This window comes from Papaver somniferum, unplaced genomic scaffold (genome assembly GCF_003573695.1).
Source record: "Papaver somniferum cultivar HN1 unplaced genomic scaffold, ASM357369v1 unplaced-scaffold_132, whole genome shotgun sequence".
Taxonomy (NCBI): Eukaryota; Viridiplantae; Streptophyta; class Magnoliopsida; order Ranunculales; family Papaveraceae; genus Papaver; species Papaver somniferum.
Window position 1 is genome coordinate 13,156,917 of NW_020622381.1, and position 15,202 is coordinate 13,172,118.

General features: G+C 37.9%; 1 pseudogene; it reads right to left on the bottom strand.

The window, feature by feature from the left end:
• Positions 1-5,338: 5,338 nt before the first annotated feature.
• LOC113332834 lies at positions 5,339-14,644 on the bottom strand (annotated as a pseudogene).
• Between the last annotated feature and the right edge of the window lie 558 nt (positions 14,645-15,202).

The window sequence follows — 15,202 nt, forward strand, 5'->3', positions numbered from 1 at the left end:
CGGCAAATGGATTAGCAAACCATGCTGCTGTCGGAAGTAAGACAAATTCTTTCTCAGCTACCGTAAGGGACCATACTGTACCAGCTTCTAAAAACCAAATTTTATTAAATGACCCCATGGATATAGTATACTAGAGTGTAATATCCTTTCTAATTTTATAATACTAATTTATGCTTCCAGGAAAAAAAACTGAACTAATGAAATATGGATATATTTATATATAATCTAGGACATTTATATCATCCGATCGGATCTTTTGCCAACTCGTGTTCACGATTTTTTATTTTTGTAATTGCTTTCTTTCAATCTCATATCCCTCTCTTATATTCTTCCATAAAGTGCCACTAGTCTCCTAAAAGTAACCGTGATCAAACAAAGGATAAGATAAATACCACACATCGTAATAAAATATAATTTTAGAGAGGACAACCATGCGGCAGATGGATTAACAAACCATGCTGTTGTCGGAAGTAAGACAAGTTTTCTCAACTACCATAAGGGATTATACTGTACAAGCTTCTAAAAACCAAATTTTATTAAATGACTCCATGGATATAGTGTACTAGCATGTAATTCCTTTCTAATTTTATAATATTAATTTATGCTTTCCAGGATAAAAAAAAGTGAACTGATGAAATATGAATATATTTATATATAATCTAGGACATTTATATCATCCAGTCGGATCATTTGCCAACTTGTGTTCACGATTTTTTATTTTTGTAATTGCTTTCTTTCAGTCTCCTATCACTCTCGTATATTCTTCCGTAAAATGCCACTAGTCTCTTGAAAATAAACATGTATACAAACAGGTTAATGATAATATTAGTTTTTCTCTCATTTCTAGCTCACTCTCAAAATCTTGGAAAACCTTCACTATCATTAACTGTTACTGCTCATATTTGGTCTATTTAGGGACAAATTTCTTTACTTTTTCTTGTTTTTTACTTAGTTAGTAGTCTGGGTTAGGTTAGTTTGAGTTTTCGCTTCAATCTCCATTTTTTTAAGAGATTTTTATGGTATTTTTATTGGTATTTTGCTCCTTTTATTTGTGTTTTCTCTTTTATGGAGATTCTATATACGCTCTGATGGCGTTTCTTTGAGATTTTAGGTAGAAGTCCAAGTATGGTGATCAAGATTCAAGACTTTGAGCATGTTACTCTCTTATTATGAGAATATTTTTCCTTTAGAAGAAAAAACTCTATCAAAATTATATCTAAAAACCATTCTTTCAGTTTTCGGATTGCTTGGTACTCTTGTTGGTATTTTGTTACTTCTCTTCAAGTATTACTCTTCATTAATACCTTTTAATTGTATTTTGAATTTTAATCTTGATGTTCTTGAAGCCCATGTAATTTCTATATCATGAAATTTTATGAAATTTACCAAAAAAAAAAAGATATTAACACCAGTTTATGAGTATTCATAAAGTGATGTACGCTAGAATTGTGACAAATATGTTGATTTTGTTTTTGATTGATAAGGAAAAATTACAATGGTCAGACTGTTTTTACTTTTTGACCAATTAAAAATTTACTAAATCACCGTTAACAATTATGTCATCAACAACAACGACAACACGTAAAAAAAACACCATTCTTAGAATAGAACACACTTCTCCTTCTCCATCTCTCATGCGATTTCTGGCAAGCAAACAACTTTTTCTCCGGCAAACTGCTCAGATTTGCTCCATTTGGAATGGATCTGAGTAGTACCCAACTTTCTTTTAGTTTTCAACAAGTTATTTCATAAATTAGCTAGGTTTTTTTCCATCTTTTTTAGGTTTAGATTTAGGATTTATTCCCCCTTGTCGGCGGCAAGTTATCTTCGTCTTTATGTCGACTCTTTCTATGCTTTTATAGCAGCTTTTATCGCCTTTCATGGTCGTTCTTGGTTAGGTTTCATGATGTTCAAGATCATCGGAAGTGAACCCCGGTGGCCGGAATCTTTATCGGCATATTCAAGACTCAAAGCAAATCACTCCTATATTTGAGTATCTCTTTCTAAAGAAGAAGAAAATCATCAAAAATGGTGGACTTATGATTCGAAAACCATTTCTCCTCCGATTCAATCTGTTCTAACATACATATTTCTAGTCTTTTTCTCGTCTTCTTTCTTTTCTCTTGCTAGAATACTTGGTTTTGTACTATTTTTATATGGTGTTATTTTATTACTCTTGTATCTTGATGTCTTGAAATTTATTATAACCTTAACTTTGAATTATTAACGAAATGAAGAAGAACACTTTTTATCAAAAAAAAAGAGCTCACGATTGCTATTTGCATTGTATATCCGAACGCAACCCCTTTAGACTATCATTTTGCGTAATACTTATCTGCAAGGTCCGGATTTGGGTATGCAGTGTGCCATAAATTTGTTTTCCGGTGTGTGTCCTAATGTCAATGTTGATTTATCTTCCTCCCATCCCATGAAGTCATTGGAAGTTAAATACTTTGATGTTGTCATGAAGGAGATGCCCGAAATTTTTTCTATGTCTACACGCATTTGTGCTTTGTGGCAACGCAACAAATCCGAACATGCTAAGGACTTTCTCAAAGCTCTACCAATTGAGAATCTCAATCAGCATGTGGGGGCGCAACAATTTAGTGATGTCTTGTATTATCGCTTGGGTATCCCATTATTTTCTGATGACAACCAATGTGCATTCCGTGATCGTGACATGGATTGTTATGGGGATCACGCCTTACATTGTTCTCATGAGGTTGGTCTTAAATTCCGACATGACCTTGTGCGTGACTCCATTGCTGACATGTTTTTCTGAACAGGTGTTCCAGCTAGGAAAGAAGTTGCCTTAAGGTTTCTTCGCCAATGATGGTAGTGCCTTACGTCCTGCGTATATTTTAGTCTACAATTGGGATAATGGTCGGGACATGTGTCTAGATGTGACTGGGGTTTCGTCCTTTATCAATGGAGGGGTTCGTGCTTTTCGGCTTGGCTTAACTTTGAGCAATGTTATTACTTGCCTTGCAAAAGGAAAAAAATGTTTTGATAAATGTCTGGGTCAAGGGTATGGTTTTGGCACCTTGGCTTTTACGACGTTTGGTGAACTTGGTGAAAACACACTTGATTTCTTGAAGAGGCTGCATAATCATTTGTTTAGGTTTGATGTTGGTGCAAAGAAATGTATTTTTTTTTTTTTACAGATTAGGATTGTGATAAAGAAAAGTGTTGGAGTCCAGCTTGTTGCTAGGATTCCAACCAGTTTCTTAACATCGGTTGACTTGGATGTTTGAAATAATTTTATTTTAGTATAAAATGAAAAAAATAAAAAAAAAATGGAATGGAATGGAAACCTCATGCAAGCCACAAATGATATTCCATGTGGCCTTGATAAATCTTACATGATATAAACCAAATGAACTTCATTAATTTAGCCATGCCTAAAACATTTAACTGACATCACTAGAAGTCTAATATCAGTTGAACTGGATACAGTACAACCTATGTTGGATCATGGGTGTATGCCACAACAACACGAATTATGATCATGTTTGTACCGACAAAGGAAAATTTAATGCATTCACTTTTTTGTCTTTGAAGAAATCTACTGCTACGTGTTAAATATTTAAACAAAAACACTACTAGATCGGCCTTTTCTTTTTCTTTTGTCATCTTATCGAAATATCTCAAAATCAATTCTAAAAAGCAGAACTACTCGAGTCACCTAAAACTTTGGGAAATCTATGTTGCAGCAAGTAGAAAGGGAAGAAGAGCATCAGGGGCTGAACTCTCTTCCATATGATCACTACGCAGTTCGGCGCTGCCTTTAACAGCAAACAATAGTACTTCAATTTAAAACTAACTTGTACAATTCAAGTGCAAAAGAACGAGAACCATTTATCTAAAAAACTTGATCCATAAGGATCATTCCCATCCTTAACTCGATCTCTTTTCGAAATTACTCCACGTTCCACCAACCCCTCTTCTCTCTTCCTCTTAACTTCTTTTTTCATCCATTCATATTCGTCTTTCTTCTCTCGTTGATCCTTACTCAAGTAAACCAAAAAATGAGCGCAATATGACCCAAGTTGTTCGAGCGCATTCAAAACCTCCAGAAACAATGGATCACATATTTTACCTTCACCATCACAATCTGCAACTTCCTTGAGCTTCATCAAAATCTCATGCGACTGATTCCTAAAATGTCCTCCTATGAACTCTCTAAAATTTCGTCGTGGATTTCGTAGCGTACATAACATTGCTTTGAAGGATAACAATGCAACTTCTTTGTTATAAGCTTGACACTTTTCTTCTTCTACTTCCGAAATAACTCCCGGACTCCGTTTGTTAGACGGGGGCTTATAACTCAAGATATAATCACGAATCGAATATAGATAACTTAAAGTCTTTGACATGCCCTCTTCTCTATATTGCATAAATGGTTTGTTAAAGTAAGGTTTAGAATTCAAAACACTATCTTGAATGGAAACCAGATAACTTAAAACCGTAGATGTGCTAGGGTTCCACTTTTCATAAGCAATTTTACCATGCCAAACACTTACTTCACCATTGACACGTAAATTTGGACTCAAACTCAAACCATTCGAATAGTAGTGCAGTTTTGGAGGGCTCTTAGGGTAATCATACGGATATTGTATGTCGAAAAAGAAAAGACAATTGTGATAAGGGGTACCTTTTAAACCTACAATAACAGCTCTCATTAAATCTATTCTTTCTTCATAAGCTCTAACATATATAGAACTCGGTAAATGCTTGTGCAAAATTCCTCGTTCTTGCAGAATATTTTCACAACTACTGTTGTTTCTACTGGTTATTGATACCGAATCGACAAAGTAATGATCAAAAGGATTACCCGGAACGACGAAAAACCGCTTGAACTCCCGAAACTGCCGGCTAATATCGTCTTCGATTTCTTCAATACCTTCATATTGGGGTTTGATCGGACGTAGTGGATCTTGTGTGGGTGTTAATAACGGAGTATTAGCCTCAGGGTTTGTTGTGTTAATCTTGCTACTGAACTCCATTATTTCGCAAGTTTTTGTTGTATAGTGTTCAAAATATATATCATAATTTATTACGTGAAATTTGCAACAATATATATATAGCAAATAACCCTAAATATGAAATCTACTCGAATAAGGAAAGCGAGGTTTTTCATCTTTTTAGGGAACTAGTTTTGCCGGTGAAAGTTCCGGTTAACCTTACCGAACCACAGACTCGACCAGGTGTCTAATCAACTCGACTATTGGACAGTTACCAAAAGAAAAATAAAATAATAAATTAAGAACATAAAAATCAATTACATCTCCCAAAGAAATAGTCAGAATTAGGAAGCACACAACCTGATTAAGAAAAATCAGAAAACAAAAGTAACTTCAGATTCTCCATCATACTCCTCTAGCCATGGAAGATTCAAAATCAGTTTCCCATCTTCTGTAAACCATTCAAAACCAACTTCATATTCATTGACGCCATTCATGAAACATTTCTTTGGAAGTGAACTTGAGTAAGCTAAGAATTGTCCTTCACCTTTAACCTTAATTTTCACGCAAACTTGATCAGCCTCATCCTCAAAGTAGTCCATTTCTTGAATGGTTCCACCACAATTGAACATATTTGTGAACCCAAATGGTGCAAATCTTGTATTGTTTTTCAGTTTCTTGATTGGCACAAAACTGAATATCTCGAATGAAGATGGTTCAATTGTCATTTCAAATGACCCTGATTCAGAAGTCATTGCAAATAGTTTCTCCGCTTGGTTGAGGTAAACTGCAAACTCCTCAGCCTCACACATTTTATATGCTTCTGTATTCTGGTCCCATTCGATGTCGTTAACATGCACTGAGCTAGTCATTGGCCTGTAACATTCTGAGTAGCCCTTGATTCTTTGCTCCTTTGGATCCCAACCAGCTCCTTGGCAGTTGAATGCTCCAATAACACCTCCATACTAAAAATGAAAGAAAGAAACACTTCAGTAAATTTTATCATCGCAGTTCACATATTCTAGGAGTGCTTAGATTAAAATCCGTGTACCTTGTTAAAGTTCCAAATTTTGAGGATGGTTTTGTTATCAAAGAGAGGGTTCTTGAAGAGACAATCTCTAGTAGGAAGAGCAAAATATTGGCATTTGGGAATGGTTCCATCAGGAAAAACCAACTTCTTTATAAGATCAAAATTGTGACCGCCAACCGAGTCACTAACATAAACAGGTCCACCACAGATAGCTCTAGAGGCAGCATAAAATGTCGCACTACAATGATCGGATTGGAACATGTCCAATCAGGTTGTATGATTTGACCCATCCACATACTGTTGTAAGCACAATGGATCATATGAACTCCTTGCAACCAGTAAACTCCCATTGGATCGCCGTTTGGATCTTGAAACCAGAAATCATCACCTATACCAAGTATTTTTAGTTCTTCAGTATGTTAATGCATCTAAAGAAGAAAAAAAATGAAAAAAATAAACTGCTTTAGATTTTGAATTCTCACCTACTCTTCCTATTGATATCTGTTTGGTACCAAGGAAGAAGAAGTCATTGCACTGTTGCATACTCGAAATCAGTCCTGTTCCATTGAAGTTCTTTGCAACCGACCTACTTAGTCCATCATAATACGCTTCTGCAAGCTCCACCCGACCTCCATACTCTTCGCTTACGTATTCAAGTGTCTGCACCATCTCAAAATAAAATCTAGATTATTCTCGACTTGGCAATAAAAATAAAAATAAAATGTTTGTAAGGGCCCTTACATGAATGACATCCACCTTGACTCCTGTAATTCCAGCATCAGCAAGATAAGAGTGCATAGAGTCATAAAAATCAATGGCCTGATCAGGTTGAACGAGTCCGATGCCACCTTCAACAATCTTTACAACGGCAAGATCTTGCATAGTTCCATCAAGTCCTGGAGAGACTGTGACAGGAACTATCTTTGAATCAAGATGGGTTGCACCGGGCCTAACACCACCCCAAGCTCCGCAAAGAGCATGCCATACAAAAATATCATCCAAACCTTTAAACTCAGATCTCAAGTCAGTAGTAAAAGCCTTCATTCCAATATAAACGCACCCATTGGAAACAATAGTACTGCTATCACTGTCTTCTCCACCGAACATCTCGTTTAGCTCCGCTTTCAAAGCCTCAACAGTCGATTCCAATTCAGATAAATCAGCAACTCCTGATTTTATAGCTTTGTCAAGAGCCTTTTCTGCATGCTCAACTTCAATAGCCTTTGCAATCAACAACTTTGGCTTCTTAGGATCGAATGACGGTGCCCCAGGCCTCAACATGGTTCCGCTTTTGTACTTTCTGAACTTCTCGCACTCCTGGAACCTGTAAAGCCTTGCAGTCATCTGAGTTCCACCTAGAACTAAATTCTTTGCATCTTCTAATGGATATTGTTAGAAAAACGGCTTTGTTATACCAAATTTGCATGGACTATGTTTTGATCTCTACACCTATTGCCCACTACTTGTTTTTCATTTGAATAGATAAAATAATAGTCCCACATAGACTAAAATCTAAAGAGTTTTAGACTTAAATACCATAAAATTGGCTAAAAGGGCATGACCCTCGGGTCATTAGACTTTTGTGTGAGGGGGGAAGGCCTAGACTAGGGCAAGGTTGCCTTTCACGCACGCCGCCGTCGTCCGTCGGGCTCGGGTTCGGATGTGGGTGTGGTGTGGGTTCATTAGATCCTATCTTTTTGCTAAAACTTTTGGTACGTGTTTTACACACATGTAGAAGAATCTTCTTCTTTGTCTGCACATGTTTTGTCCTGGCTTTCTTGTCTGTACATATTTGTTTTGGCTTTCTTGTCCATACGTATTTGTCTTGGCTTCTTAACAACACACTGCTCTAAGCTTGACAAAGGCAACACTGTATTTCTGTCATACGCATGAAGCCAACACACTGCTCTAAGCCTGACAAAGGCAACACTGTTTTCAACCAAACATTACCAGTATTTCTGTCATACGCATGGTTTTGTTGCATGCATTTTTCCTCTCGTTTGTAACGTCTTAAACACTATATAAGGGAGGAGTCTTGAGCTCATTGAACATACAACAGAGAAACATCTCTTCTTCTGCTCTCCCTCTGCTTTCAGAAAATAAGTTTTTATTTCTAGTTTCTCTGTTTTTAGCTAACACTGCCAAGTTCTAAGGGTACTCTCTTTGTATGCTACATTGAGGGGTACTATCAGTAGTTCTATCCTGGAGGTGACTCGCCAACTGCTATAGCATCTCAGCGGAGTAGCAGGCGATATTTCCTTTAGGACAGCGTATCGTATACGTGCCTCTACATTTTCTGTGCATCTCCAGCAACATCGGTTTGAGCTAAGTATCTTCTTCTCAGTTACATTATTAGTTCTATGTCCAACAATCTAAAGGAAATATCCTCTTTACTATATTTTTTGTAACAACATGGGAAAGAGTACTGTAGACAAACCCCCAAAGTTTAGTGTCAAAGACTTTAAACGATGGCAGTCCAAAATGTTATTCTTCTTAAAAGACCAAAGGCTAGATGAAGTTGCCTTAGAAAGACCCTCAAGAAGGCTTCATGACCGTGGCTATGAAGATAGACTGGATATGTGGACTAGGAAGAATTACATATGCAAAAACCACATTCTTAACTGTCTGGATGACTCCTTGTACGACTTTTATAATGCAAAAGAGAATTTTACTGCTTTTGATTTATGGGAAGACCTAGAAGAAAAATATCTTGCAGAGGCTTCTGGAAGCAAGAAGTTCCTGGTAGCTAGGTTCCTGGAATATAAGATGACTGATGAAAAGCCTGTTGTAGAACAATTCGTCGAACTCCAGCTACTCATCAACGAAATTCTTGCTGAAGGAATGCATATTGATGAATCTCTACAAGTATCTGCAGTAATTGAAAAGCTACCACCCTCATGGAACGAGTACAAGAGGAGGCTACGACACAAAAATCGCGAAATTACCATGGTGGAGCTGGGAAAAAAGATCCAGGTGGAGGAACTTCTATGCTGCAAGGACAAAAGCCTGATGCTGAGCAAAGACATGTCCAACAAAGCTCATGTCCTGGACGACAATGCTGCGTCAAAGAAAAGGCACGGAGAATCCAGCAAAAATGGTAAACGTAACAAACAACGTAACTCCAAAGGTAACCATCTTAATCCAAAGGGTGGTGTCTCCAAAAACACCATCAAAGGCGACTGCTATAACTGTGGGAAAACTGGTCATATGGCCAAAGACTGTAGGGCACCTAAAAAGACCAAAAATGATCCTAAACAGAAAAATAAAGCAAACGTAGTAGATGATTCTGGATATTTTACTGGCATGGTGTCTGAAGTCAACCTTGTCTCTAATGTGACCAATGTGAGAGACTGGTGGCTTGATTCTGGAGCCACCAGGCATGTCTGTAAGTTCAGAAATGCTTTCTACTCCTATAACAAAGTAGGAGACGATGATAAATTGTTTATGGGAAACTCTTCTACCTCTAAAGTGGTAGGAAAAGGAAAGGTTGAATTGAAGCTCACTTCAGGAAAAACTCTCGCATTGAATGACGTGTATCACGTCCCGGACATATGCAAGAATCTTATCTCAGAAACCATCTTACTTGGGAAAGGTTTTAAATTTGTAGCTGAGTCTAACAAAGTTGTAATCTCTAAGGGTGGTGACTTCGTAGGAAAAGGATATGTCACTGAAAACATGATTAAGCTTAGTGTACTTTCTTTGAACTTGAATGACAATGCATCTTCTTCTGCTTATGTTTGTGACTCCTCACATGTTTGGCATGATAGACTAGGACATGTTAATTTCAAATCCATTGAAAGACTTGCTAAATTAGGATGCATTCCTAAAATAAACTTTGACAGAGGTCATAAATGTGAAATTTGTGTTGAATCTAAATATGCAAGAAAACCCTTCAACAAAAGGGTTGAACGTAGTACAACTCCCCTAGAATTAATCCACTCGGATTTGGGAGATTTGAAATCAACACCAACTAGAGGAGGTAAAAAATGGTACATCACTTTTATAGATGATCACTCAAGATACTGTCAGGTTTATCTTCTTAGAAGTAAAGATGAAGCCTTAGACGCTTTCAAATTATATAAACTTGAAGTAGAAAACCAAAGAGGTGTTACTATTAAAACTCTTAGGTCGGACCGAGGCGGTGAGTATGTGATACCTATAGGAGAATTCTGCAAACTTAATGGCATCATTCATGAAACTACTGCACCTTCTTCACCTGAGTCGAATGGAGTAGCTGAAAGGAAAAACCGAACACTCATAGATATGGTGAACGCTATGTTAGCTAGTTCAGGGCTACCTTCGAACCTGTGGGGGGAAGCAATTCTCTCTGCATGCTATATCTTGAACCGAGTTCCATTTAAGAAATCCGACAAAACTCCATATGAGTTATGGAAAGGAAGACAACCGTCCTATGCATACTTTAAAGTGTGGGGGTGTTTGGCCAAGGTGGCCACTCCTCGTTCCAAGAAAACCAAAATAGGACCTAAAACTATAGATTGTGTTTTCCTAGGATATCCTGAGCACACTAGTGCTTATAGGTTCATGGTAATTGGTGAGAACACCATAATGGAATCCAGAGTGTTTTTCGAACACATTTTCCCTTTAGGGTCTGGACCTCATAAAAGGGTCCGCGATGATCTCTCAGATGTTCCTTCGACTAGTCAACCCCCGTCTCTAGATGCTGAAACCGAACCTAGAAGAAGTAAGAGGGTCAGAACCGAGAGAAAAGTTTGGTCCAGATTTTGTGACTCTTACGGTAGAGTCTGAACCCCAAACTTATAAGGAAGCTATGACCTCTCCGGAAGCTCCCTTCTGGGAAGAAGCTTCAATAATGAGTGGGATTCCATTCAACAAAATGAAACTTGGGACCTTGTAGACTTACCTCCTGGTAGTAAAACCATAGGTTGCAAGTGGGTCTTCAAAAGGAAACTTAGAACAGATGGAACTATAGAAAAACACAAAGCTAGGTTGGTAGCTAAGGGGTACAGACAACGGAAGGATTAGATTTCTTTGATACCTATTCACCGGTCACAAGAATCACTTCTATCCGGATGCTGATTGCTATTGCTTCTATTTATGATTTGCATATACATCAGATGGATGTTAAAACTGCTTTTTTATATGGTGAATTGAATGAAGAAATTTATATGGACCAACCTGAAGGTTTTGTTGTGAAAGGTTATGAAGAAAAGTATGCAAACTGAAAAAATCTTTGTATGGTTTAAAACAAGCACCTAAACAGTGGCATGAAAAATTTAATCATGTAATGATATCTAATGGCTTCAAGGTTAATGAATCTGATAAATGTGTTTACATTAAATCTGTGGATGATTCTCATGTTATTGTGTGCCTATATGTTGATGATATGCTCATATTAGGTAGTAACCTTGATAGTATTAATACCACTAAAAGCATGCTTAACGAAAACTTTGACATGAAAGACTTAGGCCCTGCTGATGTAATCTTAGGGATGAAAATCAGAAAGATGTCTGATGGATATAGTCTTAGTCAATCTCATTATGTTGAAACTGTTCTTAAGAGATTTAATCATGAAAATGCTAAACCTGCAACTACTCCTTATGATCCCAATTGTAAATTGAAAAAGAACAAGGGTGAGGGTATTTATCAACTTGAGTATTCTCGTGTTATTGGCAGTCTTATGTATTTAATGAACTGTACAAGACCTGATATTGCCTACTGTGAGTAGATTAAGCAGGTACACTTGCAACCCTGGGCAGGATCACTGGAATGCTCTCTACAGAGTTCAAGGTACCTGAGAGGAACTTCAAACTATTGCTTAAGTTTTGGGAAGTATCCTGCTGTGCTAGAAGGGTACTGTGATGCTAACTGGATATCAGACTCAGATGAGTGCAAATCCACTAGTGGGTACATCTTCACACTTGGTGGTGCGTCTGTGTCATGGAAGTCTTCCAAACAGACATGTATTGCTCGATCCACCATGGAGTCTGAGTTTATAGCCTTGGAGAAAGCTGGGAGGAAGCTGAATGGATACGAGGTTTCCTGGGGGAATTCCACTCTGGCCCAAGCCTGTGTCTTCGATCGCAATCCACTGTGACAGTCAAGCTGCTATTGGATGCGCAAAGAATAGTGTATACAACGGAAAATCTATACATCTTCAAAGAAGACACAAGACAGTGAAACAACTACTCTCTACTGGTATCATCTCTATAGACTTTGTGAGGTCTAAAGAGAATATTGCAGATCCTTTGACGAAAGGGTTATCTAGAGAGGTAGTTAGATCCACATCGAAGGGGATGGGACTCAAGCTCATAGAATAAATCGCCATGAAGGACACTCAACCTTGTGAATGGAGCTCCAAGAATAAGGTTCAATGAGATAACTAATTTTTGGTGATGTCAAGAGAGCACTATCTTTGTCCCTCCCTATGGTGTAACCGTATGATAGTGCTGCCTGCATGTTTTAGGATGATCTGTCAAGATCTTAATGAGTTCCATGACTTTGCTTAAAGCGGAGTGTGGCAGGACACTCTTAATGGACTCACCTATGTGGATGTTGGAAGTGGGGCCGCTTCCTATGAGAATTTGAGCTTTTTCTCTAGAGACATTCATTAAGTCCGGGATTTAGCCCACGGCCAAAACGGGCACAACGGCAAGAGCTTGGCAGCTTTCTTTTTCTTTGAGACATCAAAGTGTGGTTGTTATTTCTGAATTGCACTCACTGTTGGCGGTTCAAGACATTGTGTTCACCGTAACAACAAGCAGTTCCGGTAACCTCTCACTAAGTTAAGGTTCAATCTCTGGGACACCTTAGCCTAATATTGATGTATTATGTTTTCTCGGATTTCGTCGATATGTTTTATCATTCATGTGGGGGATTGTTAGAAAAAACGGCTTTGTTATACCAAATTTGCATGGACTATGTTTTGATCTCTAGACCTATTGCCCACTACTTGTTTTTTCATTTGAATAGATAAAACAATAGTCCCACATAGACTAAAATCTAAAGAGTTTTAGACTTAAATACCATAGAATTGGCTAAAAGGGAATGGCCCTTGGGTCATTAGACTTTTGTGTGAGGGGAGAAGGCCTAGACTAGGGCAAGGTTGCCTTTCCCGTACGCGCGGTGCTTCGCACAGAAGCACGCACGCCGCCGCCGTCCGTCCGGTCGGTCGGGTCGGCTCGGGCTCGGGCTCGGGTGCGAGTGCGGGTTCATTAGATCCTATCTTTTTGCTAAAACTTTTGGTCTGTACATGTTTTGTCCTGGCTTTCTTGTCTGTACATATTTGTTTTGGCTTTCTTGTCCGAACGTATTTGGCTTGGCTTCTTAACAACACACTGCTCTAAGCATGACAAAGGCAACACTGTATTTCTGTCATACGCATGAAGCCAACACACTGCTCTAAGCCTGACAAAGGCAACACTGTTTTCAACCAAACATTACCAGTATTTCTGTCATACGCATGGTTTTGTTGCATGCATTTTTCCTCTCGTTTGTAACGTCTTAAACACTATATAAGGGAGGAGTCTTGAGCTCATTGACCATACAACAGAGAAACATCTCTTCTTCTGCTCTCCCTCTGCTTTCAGAAAATAAGTTTTTATTTCTAGTTTCTCTGTTTTTAGCTAACACTGCCAAGTTCTAAGGGTACTCTCTTTGTATGCTACATTGAGGGGTACTATCAGTAGTTCTATCCTGGAGGTGACTCGCCAACTGCTATAGCATCTCAGCGGAGTAGCAGGCGATATTGCCATTAGGACAGCGTATCGTATACGTGCCTCTACATTTTCTGTGCATCTCCAGCAACATCGGTTTGAGCTAAGTATCTTCTTCTCAGTTACATTATTAGTTCTATGTCCAACATTTTCATCATCTAAACTGATACTCTGCCAACCATCATCGATAATAAGGAACCTCGGAGAGATGCCTCCGTCAGAGAATTCCCTCACCCCGTGCCAGATACCAATTGGCTCGACGCTTAAGTAAAATGCATCCCAAGTACACCATCCAAACTTATCTGCTAAGCTTGGGACTGATTTTTCTTCTAATAACTTAAAGGTATTCATATGAACTCGAACAGCGCTATAAGCTTCTTTCATTAAGTTGTATGGATTATCAGATATATGAACATAAGCAATTTTGTCGAAAGATGACGTTCTAACTCGAGTAGAACCACTCTCAGCACATATCATGACATGCCCATCTACACCAGGATGAAGTGCAGACCTGAATTTCCCTTCGATTATAGGCATGATTAATACATATGACTTCAACTCAGGGCATCTAAGAGTACCCATTCCGATTCCATTTGAAGCTCGGATCCATTGTTTCCTACCCACATAGTAGACCACCAAATTTTGAATCTAAAAATGCTTAGAAAATCTCTATCTGTGAACTTTCCCAAAGAATTCATCAACCTATCTGATGACTCCTCTTTAGAAAACCCAAGAAACCCACCTTTATAAGATGAGTCTTGAACTCTTTGAAGAATGGCTGGTGAAGCATCAGAAGAATGAGAAAGCGATGAAAAGGGGATGAAAGAGACGTTATCAGGAACTTCTGAAAGCAATGTAATTCCATCAGAACTTAAATTACCATCTAATAATTCAAAACATGTTTTCATGGTTGTGTTTTCATTTGCAGCTGAGATTAAGACTTCTTGAGAAGCCATGAGAGTATGCAAAACAGAGAAAAACAGAGGAAAAACAGAGAAATATATAAATGAAACTATGAAAGCCTTTTAAAACTCAAGCTTTGAATTCTTCCGTCACTAAGTGAGAAAATGGGTCTTAAAAATTGGGATACCAAAAGCAGTTAATCAGTACTGAATCAGAACAATAAGAATATTAAGAATTTGGTTGACAAACAAATGAGTTAGAAACCTTTTGAAAGACGATTTTTAGTTTTGATTTTGATGAGTTTGGTAACAACAAACAGATGAGATGTCTATTTATAGAGAATGAATGGAGGAGGTATAGAGTATATAGTGATTGGTGACGAGTGGTGTCTAACTTGATTCTGTTGATTATTTCATAACCTAAACATTAAAAATTTAAAGAAATTTGTCATAGACACTTTATACTTTATTTTTATCAACATTTACATAAAGTCCAATTAAATCAAAATAAAAAAAATATATGTCGACCACTTCCTGCAAAGCTCGTTCCCTGGATCCAATTTCCTGCAATATAACTAGTAGGGCAGCAAAAGATTGTGGGAACCATAGAAG